The 25,262-nt window shown below is 47.4% G+C and overlaps 12 non-coding genes across 12 annotated transcripts; all 12 read left to right on the top strand.

Annotated features, from left to right (window-relative positions):
• The first annotated feature begins 58 nt into the window (after positions 1–58).
• TRNAP-AGG (transfer RNA proline (anticodon AGG)) lies at positions 59–130 on the top strand. Its single transcript has one exon. It is a non-coding gene; the product is annotated as a tRNA-Pro (tRNA).
• A 385-nt stretch (positions 131–515) lies between these two features.
• On the top strand, positions 516–588 carry TRNAV-AAC (transfer RNA valine (anticodon AAC)). Its single transcript has one exon. It is a non-coding gene; the product is annotated as a tRNA-Val (tRNA).
• A 293-nt stretch (positions 589–881) lies between these two features.
• On the top strand, positions 882–993 carry TRNAL-CAA (transfer RNA leucine (anticodon CAA)). The gene is made up of 2 exons: positions 882–919; positions 948–993. It is a non-coding gene; the product is annotated as a tRNA-Leu (tRNA).
• Positions 994–13,707: 12,714 nt separating this feature from the next.
• Positions 13,708–13,780, top strand: TRNAV-AAC (transfer RNA valine (anticodon AAC)). The gene has a single exon. It is a non-coding gene; the product is annotated as a tRNA-Val (tRNA).
• A 293-nt stretch (positions 13,781–14,073) lies between these two features.
• TRNAL-CAA (transfer RNA leucine (anticodon CAA)) lies at positions 14,074–14,185 on the top strand. The gene is made up of 2 exons: positions 14,074–14,111; positions 14,140–14,185. It is a non-coding gene; the product is annotated as a tRNA-Leu (tRNA).
• Positions 14,186–16,043: 1,858 nt separating this feature from the next.
• Positions 16,044–16,115, top strand: TRNAP-AGG (transfer RNA proline (anticodon AGG)). Its single transcript has one exon. It is a non-coding gene; the product is annotated as a tRNA-Pro (tRNA).
• Positions 16,116–16,500: 385 nt separating this feature from the next.
• TRNAV-AAC (transfer RNA valine (anticodon AAC)) lies at positions 16,501–16,573 on the top strand. The gene has a single exon. It is a non-coding gene; the product is annotated as a tRNA-Val (tRNA).
• A 293-nt stretch (positions 16,574–16,866) lies between these two features.
• On the top strand, positions 16,867–16,978 carry TRNAL-CAA (transfer RNA leucine (anticodon CAA)). Its single transcript has 2 exons — positions 16,867–16,904; positions 16,933–16,978. It is a non-coding gene; the product is annotated as a tRNA-Leu (tRNA).
• A 1,387-nt stretch (positions 16,979–18,365) lies between these two features.
• On the top strand, positions 18,366–18,438 carry TRNAV-UAC (transfer RNA valine (anticodon UAC)). The gene has a single exon. It is a non-coding gene; the product is annotated as a tRNA-Val (tRNA).
• A 406-nt stretch (positions 18,439–18,844) lies between these two features.
• Positions 18,845–18,916, top strand: TRNAP-AGG (transfer RNA proline (anticodon AGG)). The gene has a single exon. It is a non-coding gene; the product is annotated as a tRNA-Pro (tRNA).
• A 385-nt stretch (positions 18,917–19,301) lies between these two features.
• TRNAV-AAC (transfer RNA valine (anticodon AAC)) lies at positions 19,302–19,374 on the top strand. The gene has a single exon. It is a non-coding gene; the product is annotated as a tRNA-Val (tRNA).
• Positions 19,375–19,667: 293 nt separating this feature from the next.
• TRNAL-CAA (transfer RNA leucine (anticodon CAA)) lies at positions 19,668–19,779 on the top strand. Its single transcript has 2 exons — positions 19,668–19,705; positions 19,734–19,779. It is a non-coding gene; the product is annotated as a tRNA-Leu (tRNA).
• The last annotated feature ends 5,483 nt before the right edge of the window (positions 19,780–25,262 follow it).

The raw sequence follows: 25,262 nt of genomic DNA, 5'->3' as shown, positions 1-25,262 counted from the left end.
GCATGTACTGGCTAGCTGCCACTAACCCCTGGAGCTGTGTCAGAGGTGACTCTTGCGTGGCTCGTTGGTCTAGGGGTATGATTCTCGCTTAGGGTGCGAGAGGTCCCGGGTTCAAATCCCGGACGAGCCCTTTTTAGAGGTAAACATACAAACCCTACTAAAATTGCACTATGCCTGACTATTTCTCGTTATACTGGGTGCATTGTTGCACAACATATTTCTAACCTCAGAAGAAAAATGGATCACCATGCTTTATCTGCCTACCTGCTTAGTCTCAGTGTGTCCCAGGTGATGCTTTCCCAAGCTGTACTCGCTGGCATTTAGGCATCAGATATTTGCCTGTCGATGCCTGCACAAGTGAGTTTTGAATACGTCTAATTGCAAGCATGTTGGATGATATCTCTGAGGTTTTCACACTTGTTCTGCACATTCTGAGCCGCTGCTGATACAGCAGAATAGAAGTAGGGTGAAGGCTTGAGAGAAACTTTCCTCTAACAGTAGAAAGCACCAAGGTAGTTTCTGTAGTGTAGTGGTCATCACGTTCGCCTAACACCCGAAAGGTCCCCGGTTCGAGACCGGGCAGAAACACTGTGCATTGGATGCTTTTTTTGTGCACACTCTAAAACCTTATTATCTCAATGCAAGTTTAAGAAGAGGTGGTCTTTGGACACAGTGAGCCGTGAGAAAATTTCTTTACCTTTGCAGACGAAACAAAGTTATCTCCATCGATCATCTGGGGGTTGTTCTTGGGCCTATTTTTATTTTATTTAAGCTATGTTGTATTGTTGGGGCCTTTACACCTGTGACATTGCTGTGAACGTTGTAAGTGGAAACGTTGGCAGGTGCAGACAGAAGAGTCAGAACTAAGCACACCCTGAGCCGTCAGGATGGCCGAGTGGTCTAAGGCGCCAGACTCAAGAGAGCTTGATCTTCAGTGATGCTGAGCCTTCTGGTCTCCTCATGGAGGCGTGGGTTCAAATCCCACTTCTGACAGGTCCCTTTTACACCCTTAAGTCTTCCTAATTTTTGCAGTGCATTCCCCAGACACACCACAATATTTGCAGGAACCTGTAGTAAATAAAGAGAAATCCACCAGGCTGGGCCCTCAATCACAATTCCATGTATTTCTGAAAGGGACACCTCAGGCACACCTTCCATTACATTTGCACTCCATCACAGTAACTGCCATGCTGGGTTTCGAAATAAGCATTTGATCCCATCATTTGTTGTGAGGCTCTCCTGCCACCTTTTGGGCAGAGAAGGCAGTGTTTCTGGAACAACACAGGCAGACATGTTCAACAGGGCTTCCTGGTTATGTGGGAGGAGCAGATTGCCAATGGTCCCCCCATGCAAATTCTAATTTACATAAGGAAGACAGAGAGGTAGCTGGGAGTAGGCACTACACACGGACATTGCACTCCCTCTTGTGATTTGCAGCCAATTCTAGATTGAGTCGGAGGAAAGGAGGAGACTCGCCCAACAATGGCCATACTGGGAAGTCAGCCACTCTGGGTCTCCCAGGTGAATGTTTCAGGCCTGTGAGCCACTCATATACATCTTGCCTGATCGAGCCTGATCGAGCGCTGAGCGAGCGCGTTTGAATGCAAATATCAAACACCACTTTCTCAGGTGCAAGAAATGGTGGGCCCTTCATTGCTTCTGGTGTGGAAGTCTATGGAGCAAGGGTCCAGGACTTGCAGAGGAGTACAAGTGCCAGAAAGTGGTTGCTGTTCTCATCTGTGCCTTTTTACTGCTCACTGGCCGATAGGAGATTGGCTGCCCCCTTCCTTGCTGGAGTGAAAAAACAACAACTTGAGAGAAAACATGACTTTGTGTGGCTCACTTATAGGGAGACGAGCCAAATAGCCCTGCTATTTTCTGAAAGACGCTTCAGTAATTGTTCAAAATGTATCTTGGCCACTCAGGCTCGTTGGTCTAGGGGTATGATTCTCGCTTTGGGTGCGAGAGGTCCTGGGTTCAAATCCCGGACGAGCCCATCCTGTGGAAGTTTTCAGGCTGCTTGTCATATAGGAGCCTTTCTTCTTTTCAATGCTATAAGACGCTGTGTATGTCGAGAAGGTTCCTTACCCTGCACGCTATTTTCCACTTTTGACATGATAAAGGAGTGCAGGACTTCGTTGCAACTGCTTTTCTGGGCTGGACCAGCAGTGTAGGAACATTACATGCAAAGTGTTTTTCTAGTGTCATTTCAGGATATGGTTTCCAAATCGCCTCTTGGAAAAAAAGTGGTCCTCATTCCTGTCTTCCAAAGAAAGAGAGACCGGGTAAGGAGAGCCCAACTTTGAGCTTCAAGGACGTTGGCCTTTAGTCTGTGCATTCCAACCCAATACATGCCAACAAGATTCCTGAGGTGGTGTCTGTTTCTGTAGTGTAGTGGTTATCACGTTCGCCTTACACGCGAAAGGTCGAGACCGGGCAGAAACAGCAGCTTGCTGTTTTTCACAGTGTTTGCATTTACTGGCTCACTTTATAGGAAAGCTGAGATAATAGAGGCTGTCTATTCCTCACCAGCCTGACGTAGTGTGCTCCAGAGATCTCAGTGACAGCTCGAAAAGAGAAGTGACGATAGCTTGCGCCATTCGCTTGCTCGCACTTTGCTCTGTAGGGTGGGCCTACTTCATGAAAGCAAGGCATGAGAGCAGAAATGCTTCTCTTGTCCTCACCACGAGCAGACACTTAAAGCAAACAAACTGTCTGAAGGACAGAGGCTTTTTAATTTCTTGTTTGATGACGGTCATGAAAAAGACAGCAATCATATTGCAGAACAGAGCAGCATGTACTGGCTAGCTGTCACTAACCCCTGGAGCTGTGTCAGAGGTGACTCTTGCGTGGCTCGTTGGTCTAGGGGTATGATTCTCGCTTAGGGTGAGGTTCCGTGACAATTGTAAGTGGTGTTTTCGACTCGCACGAATATGGTCGAGTCTGGTATCTATGAACCGCAAATGACGAGTTTAGTAAGTGTGCGCAGTTTCGCTGTGCTAACTTAAACCGTTCGTTTGTTATGTGGGTTTTTCATCTGTACCCACGGGTTCCATCTTAGATACGGCATCCATTTTGTCTCTTGCCCTCAAGTAGCCAGCGAACGGACGTTGTCCGCTTCGCGACCCTGGGACTCCCAAAATATCTGCGGAAGACACATGTTCTTTGTAAGTGTCTTTATGACGAGGGGGTTGCTACTGTAAGGCAGATGGTGCCGCTCGAGGCTCATCTTGCCGCACGGACTTATTGTCTCAGCCGTGCATCTCATTAGGCACGTCCCTTTGATGCCTGTATCTCGTGTTTCCCGATACCTCCCCTTTTACACCCTTTCCGATCTCCCCACTGTCTTCGTCTTCCTCTGCACCTGTCTTTGTTCCTATTTCGATCTGTTTTACTGCTGATTGGAATTTGCTAATGGTGGGAAGATGGTTTTTACAGTTGGGAACCGCCAAATGTTTCCGCACTTATGTTCCGGACCTCATGTGTTTCAAAGTGACCAAAGCGACCCCTCTGGGGGATAATGGTGGGAACCGGGTTGTAAACTTTTGTGTTCAATGTTATCCTATGGGTAAAAACTGTATAAAAGGAGCGATTCACAGAACCAATTTGAAGCAGTCTCCCCAAGTTGCACGTGGTGTACTTGTCGTGATCTCTGTGTTCCCTGCAGCAAATAAACCTTGAATCTTTGACGTCGAGGGAAGTGTCCCGTGTCTCTGTGATTCGTACGCCGGAGCAGGTTACCCACGAAGGTTTCAGGTGTTGTGCCCTGGCACCGCTGGGTCTTAAAGAACCCAGTCCTTCAGTTGGCGCCCAACGTTGGGCTGCATCAGTGGTACCGGTCCAAGCCCGACGATCGTGAGGAACTTCGTGTGAAATCTCCGAGGGAAGGTGGACTCCGCTTCATCGATCCTGTTGTCGAAATAAGTGGCCCGAAGACTTTTCCCGCGAAGATTCCCGCCTCCGGACGGCTGCGACGGACTGCTGCCCTGACTGTAGACCTGTTTTGGCGCCTGGCGTAGACCTTGGTATAGCGAGACGATTGACGGGCCTTCCTGGTGACGCCATCGATTTTTGAGTTAAGTATTTGTGGGTCGCTCCCATAGTTCTTGGTTGTTGACACTTTAGCGAGTGTCTTTGTTGTTAACGCTGTGTGAGTGTTTTTGTCGGTGACACTTTGCTAGCGTACTTTGTTGTGTTGTTTGACGACTGCAGCCGCCAAAAACCGAGCGTTTTGTTCTTTGCTGGGACTTGGTAAATCCCGTAACCCTTGAAGTTTGTGAAACTCGGCTAGTGTGCAAGATGCCTGGTCGTAGTACTTTGTTTAGTTGTTTTAGACCTTGTGGTACGGATTCCCGACTGGAGGACTCGTGTCCGATACCTCCGGTTGGAACTCCCACGTATGAGCTCTATAGTAAGCATGGGCTAGGCCCAGTTACCTTTAACGATTACTGGATTAAATACACGAAAAAGGACGGCGACCTTCGTTGGCCACCTCATGGTAGCTTCGAAGCTCCGATCTTAGATAATCTAGAGATTAAATTGTTCGAAAGAAAGTCAAGGCCGGCCATGTTTGATGCCTTTCGGTTGTGGCGCAAAGAAGCCCGACAGAAAGAAATCAGACAGACTAAACGTAATCAGCGAGATAATGTTGCTAGCATAGTGAAGAAAGCAGAGCAATTTCAGCGAGATAAGGAGGTTAAGGATAAGGAAGTGTTTGACCGATTACAGTGTATGACTGTAGATAAATGTTACCCCGCTTTACCAACGGAGTCGGAAAAGAAGGAAGAGCCAGTTGAGGATCCCTTAATGTCTTATCTTATGAAGTCGCCACCTCCGTACGTACAGGGTACCGCACCTCCTGTGGTCCCTGCCGTACCTATTCTTCTGCCTATTCCTCCTCCGCCTGTTCCTCAACCTGCACCCGTTCTTCCGACTGTTCCTGCTCCTTTGCCTGTTTCTATTCCTACTGCTCCTCCGCTTCCACATACTCCTGTTCCCGCTACTGCTCCTGCTACTGCTCCTGTTTTGTTAACCCCTGCTGTTGCTACTGTTTCTACTCCTTCTCTTGTTAGTCCTGTATCGTATGCTTCTCCCTCTACTCGTAGTCGCAATTCTCCTCTTGCGGCTAGCTTCTTTCATTCGCTCGGACCTGTTCATGGGTCCGCTGGTTCCGATGGTCCTCAGAGACGTAGTCAGCTTCCTGGAAACAGAGAACGCGTTGCGCTGTATAACATGGCAATGGGTTGGATGGTAAATCCTCAGAGAAGTCCACCCCGTGTTGTCCTCGAAACATTTTGTCAATTCAATATACCAACACAGAGATATGTGTTTAATGAAATGTGTAAGTTCCTTTATGATCAAATAGCGGCTGATGCGCCTGACGAGGTGCTCACCGCTCTGTCTGATCTCCAGCTTCAGTTCGCAAATGGGCTGATAGTGGATACTAACGTTCGACGTGCTGTTGAACGATTGCTATCTCTTCGTCCCGCTCCCATTCCTCATGCATTGTTTGTTGAGGATATTGAAAAACAACCAGACGAGTCTGGCCAATATCCTATGCGTGAAGTTCCGCCGGTTTGGATACCAGCAAATCCAAATGCTCAACCTCCGACATTGGCGCACTTCCAGAGAGTATGGATACATCTCCCATGGAAACGCTCGGAAGTGTTACAGGTGAAGCAATCCTTGCCTGACCCACGCAAGAATCCTACAGGGTATTACAAAGAATTATCACAGCTTGTAGATGCTACGGTAATGAATCTTGCCGATATCGATATGTTGTTCGGCAATGTCGTACCGCAACCGGTATGGGCAAAGATTCGACAGGAAAATCACCCGGCTGAATTAGGTGGTGCTTGGGCTGCCATTGTAGCGGCAGACGCCGGACAAGTAGCTGCTACTAAACCCGACCAGTTGATTCTTGACCTTCCTCAAAGAATTATTACGCTAATGAAAACTCTTATGCCAGCTATGAAGGTGAACTGGGACAAATTGTCAGCCTGTAAGCAGAAGAAAGATGAGAGTGTTTCCGACTTCTTTACGAGGTTTGAGGAGGCATTCATCGACCATAGTGGTCAGGATATGGGCACGGAGGGTGGTCAGAGATTGTTTGTGGATAAATTTGTTTCGAATTTATTGCCCGACTTGAGCAATAAATTGAGAAATTCGGAAAGTGCATGGGCCGTTTCTACTTCGGCTCAGATATTGGCTACGGCACAATACTATGAGAATAGAGAGAAAGAAGAGAACGACCGTGCTGATAAAAAGACGAAAGAGCTCAAAACTAAAGTGTTGTTGCAACAAGCGTATCCCCCACGTTCAAATCAGAATAATTCACAACAGAATAGGTCACAGCCACAATCGAACAGATCCCAAACCCGTAATGACTCCTCCTCCCAAAGATCCTCGTTAGGGTACAATCAATGTGCTTATTGTAGACAGGAGGGACACATTAAATTCAATTGCCCTGTTTTAAACGAACGTACTAGTGGTAACTCATCTAGAGGAGGTCGTGGTGATTCACAGCAAACATCACGTGGTAGAGGTCGTGGTGCTCAGAACGATCGCTCAGATAACTCATCCAATTCTAATAATTGTTTCGACCAACGTGGATCATCGCAAGGACGATCTGCGCAGTACAATGTAGACGATTATTACGTCGATCAGGGAACTGACGACAGTAATTACTAGGACAGCCAAAGACAAGGAGAGGGAGTGGTATCAGTTCCGGTTGATCAGAGAGGGCCTTACGTCGCAGTTGCTACATCGGGCGTCGTTGAGCCTTTTCTGTTGGACACTGGTGCAGCGAAAAGTTCTATCATGCATTCGAAACTCCCTGGCGCACCTTTGTCTGGCTTAACAAATGTTTCCGTTGGATTCTCTGGCGCCCCCGTTAGCAATCCAGTTTCGCGCCCTTTGCCCCTTAAAATTGGGCCTCGTGAGCTAGAAGCTCCGTTGATTTTAACCACGGGTTGTGGCGAAAATCTTTTGGGCCTGGATTTGCTTAAACGTTTGTACGCAACTTTGTATTGTTCTCCTGCGGGTGTAAAGCTTACGTTAGGAGAGAGGGTTGTCTCTCCCATGTATTTGTCCCTCGATAAGCTCCCACCGGAATTGAGTTCTCTTCCTGCGTCTTTGTGGGCAACAGGTCCAAATGATGTGGGCCTACTTGATATCTCCCCTTATGTTGTTCAGTTGAAATCTAATGTGCGGCTGCCACGTATTCCCCAATATCGTATCTCCCTCGATGGTGAACGAGCACTGTTGGCGATCATCTATGATTTGATCGAGAAAGATGTTATTGAAGAGACTCGGGGAAACGTGTGCAACAGCCCTGTGCTGCCCATTCTTAAACGTACCGATCCTTCGAAACCGCCTGTTTATCGCTTTGTTATCGATTTGCGGGAGGTAAATAAAATTGTGGTTCCTCAATTTCCTGTTGTGCCTGACATCACAACGCTACTGACTCTGATTCCAGCTTCTGCATCGTGGTTTTCGGTGATTGACTTGAAAAATGCGTTTTTCAGCATCCCGATTGCCGAGGAGAGCAGGGACCTTTTCGGTTTCTCTCTCGGTGGACGCAGCTTCCGGTTCAAACGCGCTCCTCAGGGCTACTGTGAAAGTCCATCTATTTACAGCCAAGCCTTGAAGGGTCAACTGGATGCGTTTAGGTTGCCGGTTGGTGCGGCCTTGATCCAATACGTCGACGACTTATTGGTGGCTGCTGATACTCAGGACATTTGCAAAATTGCTACGGTGTCATTGCTGCAACATCTCTGTGAGTTAAATCACAAGGTGTCACCTTCTAAACTCCAATATTGTTGTCAAGAAGTTACCTATCTAGGTCACTTATTGTCAAAGGAGGGAAGGAGATTGACCCCAGAGAGAATTGCAGCGATTGCGCGAATGGCTGTGCCAAAAACCCAAAGAGATGTGCGTGCCTTTCTAGGTATCACGTCGTACTGCAGGCAATGGATTCCGAATTTTTCATTGCTAGCGAAACCATTGGTGGCTCTTACGTGCAAGGATGTTTCAACTCCTTTACCATGGACGGAAGAATGTCAGAAAAGTTTTTCTGAACTACGTGATTCATTGTGTTCGGCTCCTGTGTTAGGTACCCCTGACTACGGTAAGCCGTTTACGTTATATGTTCACGAGAGAGAGGGTTGTGCTTTGAGTGTCTTAACGCAACCTTTTGGTGGTAAGCAACGTCCATGTGCATATTTTTCCTCGACCTTGGACCCAGTAGCTAGAGCATTGCCGAGTTGTTTACGAGCAACAGCGGCAGCTGCGGTCTCCATCCGACAATCAGCAGGATTGGTCATGGATAATATGCTTACGGTGATGGTTCCGCATGCAGTCGATACTCTTTTGAATCAAACGAAAACTCAGCACTTGACGAGTGCGAGGTTGTCTGGGTACGAATTGACGCTCTTGGCAAGCCACATTCAGATAAAACGTTGTAACGTTCTGAACCCGGCAACTTTGTTACCAATTAGCACAGAGTCAGATGAAGTAGCAGAACATGACTGCTACTTGAGGACTGAAGAGGAAACGAAAGGTCGAGTGGACCTTAAAAACACCCCATTGGAAGATCCGGATGGCACTTTGTATGTGGATGGGTCATGTTTTAAGTTGCCGAATACCGATGTGACTACTGCTTATGCTGTTGTAACATTGAATACTGTTGTTGAGACTGCAAGGTTGAATCAGAATTCTGCCCAAGCTGCAGAATTGATTGCTCTTACTAGAGCGTGTGTGTTGGCGAAAGGAAAACGTGTGAATGTGTTTACCGACAGTCAATACGCGTTTGGTGTTGCTCACAGCTTTGGACGATTGTGGAGAGAGAGAGGTTTCTTGACGTCGCACGGTACGAAGATTCAGCATGGCCAGCTTGTGAATGATCTTTTGGATGCATTGACTTTGCCTACGCAAGTTGCGATTGTTAAATGTAGTGCGCATCGTAAGGTGACGGATGATGTTGGTCGTGGTAATGCGTTTGCGGACGAGACTGCTAAGGAGACTGCCCGGAACCTTAGCACTCGAATGTATGTGACGAGTTCGGTTAGGTGGCCTACAGAATCGAGTATGTGTGAAGACACTATCGAGAGTGTGAAAGCAATTCAGAATGAGGCCACCGAGACTGAAAAGACGAAGTGGAAAGAAAGCACGGGAAAGTTGGATGCGAATGGTTGTTGGATTGATTTGTCGGATCAGAAAAGATGGTTGTTGCCTGATGCGTATGTGCTGGCCGTTGTGACAATGGCGCATGGGTTAGCACATATTAGCGCGAAAGGTATTTGTAAGTTGCTGGCTCCTGTGTGGAAGAATGATGGTATTACGAAATGTGCTGAACGTCTGGTGAAGAATTGTATGGTGTGTATAATGTACAATCCTGGCAAAGGAACCCCAACTCCTCCTGGCAGTTTTGCTCCCCCTTCGTATCCCTTTGAGGTGATTCAATTGGACTTCATCCATATGGAGCGATGCAATAACCTGAAATACGTTTTAGTTGTGGTTTGCGCATTCTCCCGATGGATTGAGGCCTATCCCCTCAAAGACAATACTGCTTTGTCTACTGCGAAAATCCTTCTGAAGGAATACTTTCCTCGGTATGGAATGCCTAGAGTCGTGTGGTCAGATAACGGAAGTGAGTTTGTTGGAAGTGTGATGAAGAGTGTGTGTAAGGGCCTTGGAATTAGTCAGAAATTCCATAGCGCCAATCATCCCCAATCAGCTGGATTGGTTGAAGGGTACAACGGCACCCTTAAACTAAAGTTAGCGAAGATTCAGGCTACGACTGGTCTTTCGTGGCCTGACGCTTTACCTTTAGCATTACTGTCAACTAGGGCGACTGTACACTCCCGAGTAGGGCTTAGTCCCTATGAAATAGTGTTCGGCCGTCCTGCGAATGTGTGGGGGGTTCCTAGGCCAGGAATGTTTTCTGATCTTGAGTACCCAATGTTGATCGATTATCTACATGACTTGACTGCTAAACTGAGGTTAATTCACCAACAGGTTTACGACGCATTGCCGACGCAGACAGAGGGTCCAGGCCACCAGCTCCAGCCCGGAGACTGGGTGGTGACAAGGAACTTTTCACGCAAAAATAACCTGGACCCGAGGTTCACCGGACCCTACCAAGTGCTCCTGGCCACGAGGACTGCCGTTCGTCTTGAGGGACGTAAGAATTGGGTGCATGCTACGCACACCAAACGAGTCCCCATCCCTTTGCCGGCAGACCCGTGGGTAAGGAGAGGCATTGCGTCATCTGAAACAGAAACATTGCCGGCGTTTGTGCCTTTTAGCAACGCACAGCTTGTTGAAGAATCCTCAGCGCAGCAGAAAGACACTGTTGAACAATTAGCATCAAAAGACTCAAGACCAGAACACTCAACTGATCAGCAGGACGCTGTCTCTTCAACGGATCCTTTGTTTGACGAGCAGACGCGTCCTGGGAAAACCCGATACTTTTTGCGATCTCGCACTAAGGACAAATAAAAAGATCTTGCCTTGCTGTATCGACGATTGCATTACCCTGTTTTCCGTGATCAGTTTTGAACTTTCGTATTTCTGTAATTATTTCTGTACATATATTGAGCTTCATTCCTTACACTTTTGCCTTTACAGCTGAGAGACTTTGTTTTTGCATACATACATATTGTGCATTGAAGGCCGTAGGGCCGCGCGCGTACTTCCTTCTGGACAGTAGGTCTTGACGCTAGGTTAAAGGCCGTCGGTTCCTGGGAACTCCTAGGGATTGACTATTGCTGCACAGAACGAAGTGCGTCAAGAAACGTTGCGGACGTTCGTAGGGAATGGCATTCTCGAAGCTGAATGATTTGGAGGGAGCTCAAGTCCACAAATTCAAGCTGCAGCAACTCAGTCGTACCAAATGTTTCATATTCCAACTGTTTGTATTGTTTTTGACTGTTTCTGCATTATTGGCGGGTGGGGTGTATTACACGATGTCTTACTTCTTACCTGCTACACCTACTCCTACTCCTTACCCTAATCTTACCTCTACTGCTTCTCCCCATTCCTTTCACATGTTACCGGAACACGAGCAGGCTAGACGTGTAGAATTCCGCAACAATTCCTTTATTCAGCTCCTCCATCAGCATCAGTTAGTGGTTAACACTACTAATTGTTGGGTGTGTGGGTTGATGCCACACACTACGGATAAGGGAATTCCATATCTGGTGTTACCATATAGTTCCCAAGGGTCAGCTCGAGCATTTCAAACAATGTTTCGAAGCGCACTGGGTTTCCACCCCATTCGAGAACCACGTTCCCCCTACTCTGGTCCTACCTCGTATCAAAAACCTTTGTCGATAGCAATAGAGGATTTAGATAGTGAGATCTATGATCCCTCGCTTATTCCCGAAGAAGAGGTACAAGCCTATAGGGTCCTAAGTAGAGGTGAATATAGTGTGTTCACTAGCGAAAAGCAGCTTAAAAGCTCGCCTCCGATATGGGTCGTACCCCACACTGGTAATTTTTGTCTTATGGGTCGTGGCCGAAGATTGCAAGCCCGACTTGGAGCAAGTGCTTGTACTGAAAATTACATTCTGCCGATGTTCTCGTCCCCTGTGTTTCTGGCTGCCAAGGGTACATACTTTATCTGCTATGATCGTGCATACACATGGTTGCCCGCTGACTTCATGGGCTCATGTTTCATTGCAAATCTGTTGCCTCCGACGTTCACTGTAGATGCCGATTATCATAAGACTAGAGTTGTGCGAGGCGTAATTAGTGAAGAGGATACTGCCGGTCAAGAGGCAGGAGACTTTTTCAAGGGTTTCCTCCCGTTTTGGGGACCTATGGTCAATAGTAGGAACCTGAGACAGTTGACTCGAGTGGTAGAATCGACAGCTAATATTACTGCCAGTGCCCTTGGTAATATCACCACAGAACTTCAGGCGGAGAGACTTATGACGTTACAAAACCGTATGGTTTTAGATGTCATCTTAGCAGATCGAGGTGGGGTATGTAAGGTGATCCATTCGAGCTGCTGCATTTTTATTCCAGATAATGCTCCTACTGTCTATCAAGCCATCTCGAGGTTGCATAAGATCTCCGAATCCATACACGTGGATGTAGGGGATTGGACGCTACTTGGATGGTTTGGGGCCTGATGTCGACTTGGGGTTGGAAAATTCTGATGATCATCGGAGTCGTTGTAGTGTTCCTGTTCACGTGTTGCCTTTGTGTACAGTGTGGTCCTGCCTTATGTGGCCTCTGTGCTACAACGTGTATGAGACAACCATCTGTTACCAAGGGGACTCGGTTGGACAGAGCTATGCTACAGCAACATCTCGATGGTCTGATGAATATCGAATATGACTCCGACTAGTGCTTGCCTACATGAGGGCAAAAGGAGCGTCTGAGGTTCCGTGACAATTGTAAGTGGTGTTTTCGACTCGCACGAATATGGTCGAGTCTGGTATCTATGAACCGCAAATGACGAGTTTAGTAAGTGTGCGCAGTTTCGCTGTGCTAACTTAAACCGTTCGTTTGTTATGTGGGTTTTTCATCTTAGATACGGCATCCATTTTGTCTCTTGCCCTCAAGTAGCCAGCGAACGGACGTTGTCCGCTTCGCGACCCTGGGACTCCCAAAATATCTGCGGAAGACACATGTTCTTTGTAAGTGTCTTTATGACGAGGGGGTTGCTACTGTAAGGCAGATGGTGCCGCTCGAGGCTCATCTTGCCGCACGGACTTATTGTCTCAGCCGTGCATCTCATTAGGCACGTCCCTTTGATGCCTGTATCTCGTGTTTCCCGATACCTCCCCTTTTACACCCTTTCCGATCTCCCCACTGTCTCCGTCTTCCTCTGCACCTGTCTTTGTTCCTATTTCGATCTGTTTTACTGCTGATTGGAATTTGCTAATGGTGGGAAGATGGTTTTTACAGTTGGGAACCGCCAAATGTTTCCGCACTTATGTTCCGGACCTCATGTGTTTCAAAGTGACCAAAGCGACCCCTCTGGGGGATAATGGTGGGAACCGGGTTGTAAACTTTTGTGTTCAATGTTATCCTATGGGTAAAAACTGTATAAAAGGAGCGATTCACAGAACCAATTTGAAGCAGTCTCCCCAAGTTGCACGTGGTGTACTTGTCGTGATCTCTGTGTTCCCTGCAGCAAATAAACCTTGAATCTTTGACGTCGAGGGAAGTGTCCCGTGTCTCTGTGATTCGTACGCCGGAGCAGGTTACCCACGAAGGTTTCAGGTGTTGTGCCCTGGCACCGCTGGGTCTTAAAGAACCCAGTCCTTCAAGGGTGCGAGAGGTCCCGGGTTCAAATCCCGGACGAGCCCTTTTTAGAGGTAAACATACAAACCCTACTAAAATTGCACTATGCCTGACTATTTCTCGTTATACTGGGTGCATTGTTGCACAACATATTTCTAACCTCAGAAGAAAAATGGATCACCATGCTTTATCTGCCTACCTGCTTAGTCTCAGTGTGTCCCAGGTGATGCTTTCCCAAGCTGTACTCGCTGGCATTTAGGCATCAGATATTTGCCTGTCGATGCCTGCACAAGTGAGTATTGAATACGTCTAATTGCAAGCATGTTGGATGATATCTCTGAGGTTTTCACACTTGTTCTGCACATTCTGAGCCGCTGCTGATACAGCAGAATAGAAGTAGGGTGAAGGCTTGAGAGAAACTTTCCTCTAACAGTAGAAAGCACCAAGGTAGTTTCTGTAGTGTAGTGGTCATCACGTTCGCCTAACACGCGAAAGGTCCCCGGTTCGAGACTGGGCAGAAACACTGTGCATTGGATGCTTTTTTTGTGCACACTCTAAAACCTTATTATCTCAATGCAAGTTTAAGAAGAGGTGGTCTTTGGACACAGTGAGCCGTGAGAAAATTTCTTTACCTTTGCAGACGAAACAAAGTTATCTCCATCGATCATCTGGGGGTTGTTCTTGGGCCTATTTTTATTTTATTTAAGCTATGTTGTATTGTTGGGGCCTTTACACCTGTGACATTGCTGTGAACGTTGTAAGTGGAAACGTTGGCAGGTGCAGACAGAAGAGTCAGAACTAAGCACACCCTGAGCCGTCAGGATGGCCGAGTGGTCTAAGGCGCCAGACTCAAGAGAGCTTGATCTTCAGTGATGCTGAGCCTTCTGGTCTCCTCATGGAGGCGTGGGTTCAAATCCCACTTCTGACAGGTCCCTTTTACACCCTTAAGTCTTCCTAATTTTTGCAGTGCATTCCCCAGACACACCACAATATTTGCAGGAACCTGTAGTAAATAAAGAGAAATCCACCAGGCTGGGCCCTCAATCACAATTCCATGTATTTCTGAAAGGGACACCTCAGGCACACCTTCCATTACATTTGCACTCCATCACAGTAACTGCCATGCTGGGTTTCGAAATAAGCATTTGATCCCATCATTTGTTGTGAGGCTCTCCTGCCACCTTTTGGGCAGAGAAGGCAGTGTTTCTGGAACAACACAGGCAGACATGTTCAACAGGGCTTCCTGGTTATGTGGGAGGAGCAGATTGCCAATGGTCCCCCCATGCAAATTCTAATTTACATAAGGAAGACAGAGAGGTAGCTGGGAGTAGGCACTACACACGGACATTGCACTCCCTCTTGTGATTTGCAGCCAATTCTAGATTGAGTCGGAGGAAAGGAGGAGACTCGCCCAACAATGGCCATACTGGGAAGTCAGCCACTCTGGGTCTCCCAGGTGAATGTTTCAGGCCTGTGAGCCACTCATATACATCTCGCCTGATCAAGCCTGATCGAGCGCTGAGCGAGCGCGTTTGAATGCAAATATCAAACACCACTTTCTCAGGTGCAAGAAATGGTGGGCCCTTCATTGCTTCTGGTGTGGAAGTCTATGGAGCAAGGGTCCAGGACTTGCAGAGGAGTACAAGTGCCAGAAAGTGGTTGCTGTTCTCATCTGTGCCTTTTTACTGCTCACTGGCCGATAGGAGATTGGCTGCCCCCTTCCTTGCTGGAGTGAAAAAACAACAACTTGAGAGAAAACATGACTTTGTGTGGCTCACTTATAGGGAGACGAGCCAAATAGCCCTGCTATTTTCTGAAAGACGCTTCAGTAATTGTTCAAAATGTATCTTGGCCACTCAGGCTCGTTGGTCTAGGGGTATGATTCTCGCTTTGGGTGCGAGAGGTCCTGGGTTCAAATCCCGGACGAGCCCATCCTGTGGAAGTTTTCAGGCTGCTTGTCATATAGGAGCCTTTCTTCTTTTCAATGCTATAAGACGCTGTGTATGTCGAGAAGGTTCCTTACCCTGCACGCTATTTTCCACTTTTGACATGATAAAGGAGTGCAGGACTTCGTTGCAACTGCTTTTCTGGGCTGGACCAGCAGTGTAGGAACATTACATGCAAAGTGTTTTTCTAGTGTCATTTCAGGATATGGTTTCCAAATCGCCTCTTGGAAAAAAAGTGGTCCTCATTCCTGTCTTCCAAAGAAAGAGAGACCGGGTAAGGAGAGCCCAACTTTGAGCTTCAAGGACGTTGGCCTTTAGTCTGTGCATTCCAACCCAATACATGCCAACAAGATTCCTGAGGTGGTGTCTGTTTCTGTAGTGTAGTGGTTATCACGTTCGCCTTACACGCGAAAGGTCGAGACCGGGCAGAAACAGCAGCTTGCTGTTTTTCACAGTGTTTGCATTTACTGGCTCACTTTATAGGAAAGCTGAGATAATAGAGGCTGTCTATTCCTCACCAGCCTGACGTAGTGTGCTCCAGAGATCTCAGTGACAGCTCGAAAAGAGAAGTGACGATAGCTTGCGCCATTCGCTTGCTCGCACTTTGCTCTGTAGGGTGGGCCTACTTCATGAAAGCAAGGCATGAGAGCAGAAATGCTTCTCTTGTCCTCACCACGAGCAGACACTTAAAGCAAACAAACTGTCTGAAGGACAGAGGCTTTTTAATTTCTTGTTTGATGACGGTCATGAAAAAGACAGCAATCATATTGCAGAACAGAGCAGCATGTACTGGCTAGCTGCCACTAACCCCTGGAGCTGTGTCAGAGGTGACTCTTGCGTGGCTCGTTGGTCTAGGGGTATGATTCTCGCTTAGGGTGCCAGAGGTCCCGGGTTCAAATCCCGGACGAGCCCTTTTTAGAGGTAAACATACAAACCCTACTAAAATTGCACTATGCCTGACTATTTCTCGTTATACTGGGTGCATTGTTGCACAACATATTTCTAACCTCAGAAGAAAAATGGATCACCATGCTTTATCTGCCTACCTGCTTAGTCTCAGTGTGTCCCAGGTGATGCTTTCCCAAGCTGTACTCGCTGGCATTTAGGCATCAGATATTTGCCTGTCGATGCCTGCACAAGTGAGTTTTGAATACGTCTAATTGCAAGCATGTTGGATGATATCTCTGAGGTTTTCACACTTGTTCTGCACATTCTGAGCCGCTGCTGATACAGCAGAATAGAAGTAGGGTGAAGGCTTGAGAGAAACTTTCCTCTAACAGTAGAAAGCACCAAGGTAGTTTCTGTAGTGTAGTGGTCATCACGTTCGCCTAACACGCGAAAGGTCCCCGGTTCGAGACCGGGCAGAAACACTGTGCATTGGATGCTTTTTTTGTGCACACTCTAAAACCTTATTATCTCAATGCAATTTTAAGAAGAGGTGGTCTTTGGACACAGTGAGCCGTGAGAAAATTTCTTTACCTTTGCAGACGAAACAAAGTTATCTCCATCGATCATCTGGGGGTTGTTCTTGGGCCTATTTTTATTTTATTTAAGCTATGTTGTATTGTTGGGGCCTTTACACCTGTGACATTGCTGTGAACGTTGTAAGTGGAAACGTTGGCAGGTGCAGACAGAAGAGTCAGAACTAAGCACACCCTGAGCCGTCAGGATGGCCGAGTGGTCTAAGGCGCCAGACTCAAGAGAGCTTGATCTTCAGTGATGCTGAGCCTTCTGGTCTCCTCATGGAGGCGTGGGTTCAAATCCCACTTCTGACAGGTCCCTTTTACACCCTTAAGTCTTCCTAATTTTTGCAGTGCATTCCCCAGACACACCACAATATTTGCAGGAACCTGTAGTAAATAAAGAGAAATCCACCAGGCTGGGCCCTCAATCACAATTCCATGTATTTCTGAAAGGGACACCTCAGGCACACCTTCCATTACATTTGCACTCCATCACAGTAACTGCCATGCTGGGTTTCGAAATAAGCATTTGATCCCATCATTTGTTGTGAGGCTCTCCTGCCACCTTTTGGGCAGAGAAGGCAGTGTTCCTGGAACAACACAGGCAGACATGTTCAACAGGGCTTCCTGGTTATGTGGGAGGAGCATATTGCCAATGGTTCCCCCTTGCAAATTCTAATTTACATAAGGAAGACAGAGAGGTAGCTGGGAGTAGGCACTACACATGGACATTGCACTCCCTCTTGTGATTTGCAGCCAATTCTAGATTGAGTCGGAGGAAAGGAGGAGACTCACCCAACAATGGCCATACTGGGAAGTCAGCCACTCTGGGTCTCCCAGGTGAATGTTTCAGGCCTGTGAGCCACTCATATAAATCTCGCCTGATCGAGCCTGATCGAGCGCTGAGCGAGCGCGTTTGAATGCAAATATCAAACACCACTTTCTCAGGTGCAAGAAATGGTGGGCCCTTCATTGCTTCTGGTGTGGAAGTCTATGGAGCAAGGGTCCAGGACTTGCAGAGGAGTACAAGTGCCAGAAAGTGGTTGCTGTTCTCATCTGTGCCTTTTTACTGCTCACTGGCCGATAGGAGATTGGCTGCCCCCTTCCTTGCTGGAGTGAAAAAACAACAACTTGAGAGAAAACATGACTTTGTGTGGCTCACTTATAGGGAGACGAGCCAAATAGCCCTGCTATTTTCTGAAAGACGCTTCAGTAATTGTTCAAAATGTATCTTGGCCACTCAGGCTCGTTGGTCTAGGGGTATGATTCTCGCTTTGGGTGCGAGAGGTCCTGGGTTCAAATCCCGGACGAGCCCATCCTGTGGAAGTTTTCAGGCTGCTTGTCATATAGGAGCCTTTCTTCTTTTCAATGCTATAAGACGCTGTGTATGTCGAGAAGGTTCCTTACCCTGCACGCTATTTTCCACTTTTGACATGATAAAGGAGTGCAGGACTTCGTTGCAACTGCTTTTCTGGGCTGGACCAGCAGTGTAGGAACATTACATGCAAAGTGTTTTTCTAGTGTCATTTCAGGATATGGTTTCCAAATCGCCTCTTGGAAAAAAAGTGGTCCTCATTCCTGTCTTCCAAAGAAAGAGAGACCAGGTAAGGAGAGCCCAACTTTGAGCTTCAAGGACGTTGGCCTTTAGTCTGTGCATTCCAACCCAATACATGCCAACAAGATTCCTGAGGTGGTGTCTGTTTCTGTAGTGTAGTGGTTATCACGTTTGCCGTACACGCGAAAGGTCCCTGGTTCGAGACCGGGCAGAAATAGCAGCTTGCTGTTTTTCACAGTGTTTGCATTTACTGGCTCACTTTATAGGAAAGCTGAGATAATAGAGGCTGTCTATTCCTCACCAGCCTGACGTAGTGTGCTCCAGAGATCTCAGTGACAGCTCGAAAAGAGAAGTGACGATAGCTTGCGCCATTCGCTTGCTCGCACTTTGCTCTGTAGGGTGGGCCTACTTCATGAAAGCAAGGCATGAGAGCAGAAATGCTTCTCTTGTCCTCACCACGAGCAGACACTTAAAGCAAACAAACTGTCTGAAGGACAGAGGCTTTTTAATTTCTTGTTTGATGACGGTCATGAAAAAGACAGCAATCATATTGCAGAACAGAGCAGCATGTACTGGCTAGCTGCCACTAACCCCTGGAGCTGTGTCAGAGGTGACTCTTGCGTGGCTCGTTGGTCTAGGGGTATGATTCTCGCTTAGGGTGCGAGAGGTCCCGGGTTCAAATCCCGGACGAGCCCTTTTTAGAGGTAAACATACAAACCCTACTAAAATTGCACTATGCCTGACTATTTCTCGTTATACTGGGTGCATTGTTGCACAACATATTTCTAACCTCAGAAGAAAAATGGATCACCATGCTTTATCTGCCTACCTGCTTAGTCTCAGTGTGTCCCAGGTGATGCTTTCCCAAGCTGTACTCGCTGGCATTTAGGCATCAGATATTTGCCTGTCGATGCCTGCACAAGTGAGTTTTGAATACGTCTAATTGCAAGCATGTTGGATGATATCTCTGAGGTTTTCACACTTGTTCTGCACATTCTGAGCCGCTGCTGATACAGCAGAATAGAAGTAGGGTGAAGGCTTGAGAGAAACTTTCCTCTAACAGTAGAAAGCACCAAGGTAGTTTCTGTAGTGTAGTGGTCATCACGTTCGCCTAACACCCGAAAGGTCCCCGGTTCGAGACCGGGCAGAAACACTGTGCATTGGATGCTTTTTTTGTGCACACTCTAAAACCTTATTATCTCAATGCAAGTTTAAGAAGAGGTGGTCTTTGGACACAGTGAGCCGTGAGAAAATTTCTTTACCTTTGCAGACGAAACAAAGTTATCTCCATCGATCATCTGGGGGTTGTTCTTGGGCCTATTTTTATTTTATTTAAGCTATGTTGTATTGTTGGGGCCTTTACACCTGTGACATTGCTGTGAACGTTGTAAGTGGAAACGTTGGCAGGTGCAGACAGAAGAGTCAGAACTAAGCACACCCTGAGCCGTCAGGATGGCCGAGTGGTCTAAGGCGCCAGACTCAAGAGAGCTTGATCTTCAGTGATGCTGAGCCTTCTGGTCTCCTCATGGAGGCGTGGGTTCAAATCCCACTTCTGACAGGTCCCTTTTACACCCTTAAGTCTTCCTAATTTTTGCAGTGCATTCCCCAGACACACCACAATATTTGCAGGAACCTGTAGTAAATAAAGAGAAATCCACCAGGCTGGGCCCTCAATCACAATTCCATGTATTTCTGAAAGGGACACCTCAGGCACACCTTCCATTACATTTGCACTCCATCACAGTAACTGCCATGCTGGGTTTCGAAATAAGCATTTGATCCCATCATTTGTTGTGAGGCTCTCCTGCCACCTTTTGGGCAGAGAAGGCAGTGTTTCTGGAACAACACAGGCAGACATGTTCAACAGGGCTTCCTGGTTATGTGGGAGGAGCAGATTGCCAATGGTCCCCCCATGCAAATTCTAATTTACATAAGGAAGACAGAGAGGTAGCTGGGAGTAGGCACTACACACGGACATTGCACTCCCTCTTGTGATTTGCAGCCAATTCTAGATTGAGTCGGAGGAAAGGAGGAGACTCGCCCAACAATGGCCATACTGGGAAGTCAGCCACTCTGGGTCTCCCAGGTGAATGTTTCAGGCCTGTGAGCCACTCATATACATCTTGCCTGATCGAGCCTGATCGAGCGCTGAGCGAGCGCGTTTGAATGCAAATATCAAACACCACTTTCTCAGGTGCAAGAAATGGTGGGCCCTTCATTGCTTCTGGTGTGGAAGTCTATGGAGCAAGGGTCCAGGACTTGCAGAGGAGTACAAGTGCCAGAAAGTGGTTGCTGTTCTCATCTGTGCCTTTTTACTGCTCACTGGCCGATAGGAGATTGGCTGCCCCCTTCCTTGCTGGAGTGAAAAAACAACAACTTGAGAGAAAACATGACTTTGTGTGGCTCACTTATAGGGAGACGAGCCAAATAGCCCTGCTATTTTCTGAAAGACGCTTCAGTAATTGTTCAAAATGTATCTTGGCCACTCAGGCTCGTTGGTCTAGGGGTATGATTCTCGCTTTGGGTGCGAGAGGTCCTGGGTTCAAATCCCGGACGAGCCCATCCTGTGGAAGTTTTCAGGCTGCTTGTCATATAGGAGCCTTTCTTCTTTTCAATGCTATAAGACGCTGTGTATGTCGAGAAGGTTCCTTACCCTGCACGCTATTTTCCACTTTTGACATGATAAAGGAGTGCAGGACTTCGTTGCAACTGCTTTTCTGGGCTGGACCAGCAGTGTAGGAACATTACATGCAAAGTGTTTTTCTAGTGTCATTTCAGGATATGGTTTCCAAATCGCCTCTTGGAAAAAAAGTGGTCCTCATTCCTGTCTTCCAAAGAAAGAGAGACCGGGTAAGGAGAGCCCAACTTTGAGCTTCAAGGACGTTGGCCTTTAGTCTGTGCATTCCAACCCAATACATGCCAACAAGATTCCTGAGGTGGTGTCTGTTTCTGTAGTGTAGTGGTTATCACGTTCGCCTTACACGCGAAAGGTCGAGACCGGGCAGAAACAGCAGCTTGCTGTTTTTCACAGTGTTTGCATTTACTGGCTCACTTTATAGGAAAGCTGAGATAATAGAGGCTGTCTATTCCTCACCAGCCTGACGTAGTGTGCTCCAGAGATCTCAGTGACAGCTCGAAAAGAGAAGTGACGATAGCTTGCGCCATTCGCTTGCTCGCACTTTGCTCTGTAGGGTGGGCCTACTTCATGAAAGCAAGGCATGAGAGCAGAAATGCTTCTCTTGTCCTCACCACGAGCAGACACTTAAAGCAAACAAACTGTCTGAAGGACAGAGGCTTTTTAATTTCTTGTTTGATGACGGTCATGAAAAAGACAGCAATCATATTGCAGAACAGAGCAGCATGTACTGGCTAGCTGTCACTAACCCCTGGAGCTGTGTCAGAGGTGACTCTTGCGTGGCTCGTTGGTCTAGGGGTATGATTCTCGCTTAGGGTGAGGTTCCGTGACAATTGTAAGTGGTGTTTTCGACTCGCACGAATATGGTCGAGTCTGGTATCTATGAACCGCAAATGACGAGTTTAGTAAGTGTGCGCAGTTTCGCTGTGCTAACTTAAACCGTTCGTTTGTTATGTGGGTTTTTCATCTGTACCCACGGGTTCCATCTTAGATACGGCATCCATTTTGTCTCTTGCCCTCAAGTAGCCAGCGAACGGACGTTGTCCGCTTCGCGACCCTGGGACTCCCAAAATATCTGCGGAAGACACATGTTCTTTGTAAGTGTCTTTATGACGAGGGGGTTGCTACTGTAAGGCAGATGGTGCCGCTCGAGGCTCATCTTGCCGCACGGACTTATTGTCTCAGCCGTGCATCTCATTAGGCACGTCCCTTTGATGCCTGTATCTCGTGTTTCCCGATACCTCCCCTTTTACACCCTTTCCGATCTCCCCACTGTCTTCGTCTTCCTCTGCACCTGTCTTTGTTCCTATTTCGATCTGTTTTACTGCTGATTGGAATTTGCTAATGGTGGGAAGATGGTTTTTACAGTTGGGAACCGCCAAATGTTTCCGCACTTATGTTCCGGACCTCATGTGTTTCAAAGTGACCAAAGCGACCCCTCTGGGGGATAATGGTGGGAACCGGGTTGTAAACTTTTGTGTTCAATGTTATCCTATGGGTAAAAACTGTATAAAAGGAGCGATTCACAGAACCAATTTGAAGCAGTCTCCCCAAGTTGCACGTGGTGTACTTGTCGTGATCTCTGTGTTCCCTGCAGCAAATAAACCTTGAATCTTTGACGTCGAGGGAAGTGTCCCGTGTCTCTGTGATTCGTACGCCGGAGCAGGTTACCCACGAAGGTTTCAGGTGTTGTGCCCTGGCACCGCTGGGTCTTAAAGAACCCAGTCCTTCAGTTGGCGCCCAACGTTGGGCTGCATCAGTGGTACCGGTCCAAGCCCGACGATCGTGAGGAACTTCGTGTGAAATCTCCGAGGGAAGGTGGACTCCGCTTCATCGATCCTGTTGTCGAAATAAGTGGCCCGAAGACTTTTCCCGCGAAGATTCCCGCCTCCGGACGGCTGCGACGGACTGCTGCCCTGACTGTAGACCTGTTTTGGCGCCTGGCGTAGACCTTGGTATAGCGAGACGATTGACGGGCCTTCCTGGTGACGCCATCGATTTTTGAGTTAAGTATTTGTGGGTCGCTCCCATAGTTCTTGGTTGTTGACACTTTAGCGAGTGTCTTTGTTGTTAACGCTGTGTGAGTGTTTTTGTCGGTGACACTTTGCTAGCGTACTTTGTTGTGTTGTTTGACGACTGCAGCCGCCAAAAACCGAGCGTTTTGTTCTTTGCTGGGACTTGGTAAATCCCGTAACCCTTGAAGTTTGTGAAACTCGGCTAGTGTGCAAGATGCCTGGTCGTAGTACTTTGTTTAGTTGTTTTAGACCTTGTGGTACGGATTCCCGACTGGAGGACTCGTGTCCGATACCTCCGGTTGGAACTCCCACGTATGAGCTCTATAGTAAGCATGGGCTAGGCCCAGTTACCTTTAACGATTACTGGATTAAATACACGAAAAAGGACGGCGACCTTCGTTGGCCACCTCATGGTAGCTTCGAAGCTCCGATCTTAGATAATCTAGAGATTAAATTGTTCGAAAGAAAGTCAAGGCCGGCCATGTTTGATGCCTTTCGGTTGTGGCGCAAAGAAGCCCGACAGAAAGAAATCAGACAGACTAAACGTAATCAGCGAGATAATGTTGCTAGCATAGTGAAGAAAGCAGAGCAATTTCAGCGAGATAAGGAGGTTAAGGATAAGGAAGTGTTTGACCGATTACAGTGTATGACTGTAGATAAATGTTACCCCGCTTTACCAACGGAGTCGGAAAAGAAGGAAGAGCCAGTTGAGGATCCCTTAATGTCTTATCTTATGAAGTCGCCACCTCCGTACGTACAGGGTACCGCACCTCCTGTGGTCCCTGCCGTACCTATTCTTCTGCCTATTCCTCCTCCGCCTGTTCCTCAACCTGCACCCGTTCTTCCGACTGTTCCTGCTCCTTTGCCTGTTTCTATTCCTACTGCTCCTCCGCTTCCACATACTCCTGTTCCCGCTACTGCTCCTGCTACTGCTCCTGTTTTGTTAACCCCTGCTGTTGCTACTGTTTCTACTCCTTCTCTTGTTAGTCCTGTATCGTATGCTTCTCCCTCTACTCGTAGTCGCAATTCTCCTCTTGCGGCTAGCTTCTTTCATTCGCTCGGACCTGTTCATGGGTCCGCTGGTTCCGATGGTCCTCAGAGACGTAGTCAGCTTCCTGGAAACAGAGAACGCGTTGCGCTGTATAACATGGCAATGGGTTGGATGGTAAATCCTCAGAGAAGTCCACCCCGTGTTGTCCTCGAAACATTTTGTCAATTCAATATACCAACACAGAGATATGTGTTTAATGAAATGTGTAAGTTCCTTTATGATCAAATAGCGGCTGATGCGCCTGACGAGGTGCTCACCGCTCTGTCTGATCTCCAGCTTCAGTTCGCAAATGGGCTGATAGTGGATACTAACGTTCGACGTGCTGTTGAACGATTGCTATCTCTTCGTCCCGCTCCCATTCCTCATGCATTGTTTGTTGAGGATATTGAAAAACAACCAGACGAGTCTGGCCAATATCCTATGCGTGAAGTTCCGCCGGTTTGGATACCAGCAAATCCAAATGCTCAACCTCCGACATTGGCGCACTTCCAGAGAGTATGGATACATCTCCCATGGAAACGCTCGGAAGTGTTACAGGTGAAGCAATCCTTGCCTGACCCACGCAAGAATCCTACAGGGTATTACAAAGAATTATCACAGCTTGTAGATGCTACGGTAATGAATCTTGCCGATATCGATATGTTGTTCGGCAATGTCGTACCGCAACCGGTATGGGCAAAGATTCGACAGGAAAATCACCCGGCTGAATTAGGTGGTGCTTGGGCTGCCATTGTAGCGGCAGACGCCGGACAAGTAGCTGCTACTAAACCCGACCAGTTGATTCTTGACCTTCCTCAAAGAATTATTACGCTAATGAAAACTCTTATGCCAGCTATGAAGGTGAACTGGGACAAATTGTCAGCCTGTAAGCAGAAGAAAGATGAGAGTGTTTCCGACTTCTTTACGAGGTTTGAGGAGGCATTCATCGACCATAGTGGTCAGGATATGGGCACGGAGGGTGGTCAGAGATTGTTTGTGGATAAATTTGTTTCGAATTTATTGCCCGACTTGAGCAATAAATTGAGAAATTCGGAAAGTGCATGGGCCGTTTCTACTTCGGCTCAGATATTGGCTACGGCACAATACTATGAGAATAGAGAGAAAGAAGAGAACGACCGTGCTGATAAAAAGACGAAAGAGCTCAAAACTAAAGTGTTGTTGCAACAAGCGTATCCCCCACGTTCAAATCAGAATAATTCACAACAGAATAGGTCACAGCCACAATCGAACAGATCCCAAACCCGTAATGACTCCTCCTCCCAAAGATCCTCGTTAGGGTACAATCAATGTGCTTATTGTAGACAGGAGGGACACATTAAATTCAATTGCCCTGTTTTAAA

This window comes from Lissotriton vulgaris, chromosome 10 (assembly GCF_964263255.1).
Source record: "Lissotriton vulgaris chromosome 10, aLisVul1.2, whole genome shotgun sequence".
Lineage (NCBI taxonomy): Eukaryota > Metazoa > Chordata > Amphibia > Caudata > Salamandridae > Lissotriton > Lissotriton vulgaris.
Note: the sequence above shows the minus strand (reverse complement) of the source record. Positions and strands in the feature narration are given on the sequence as shown.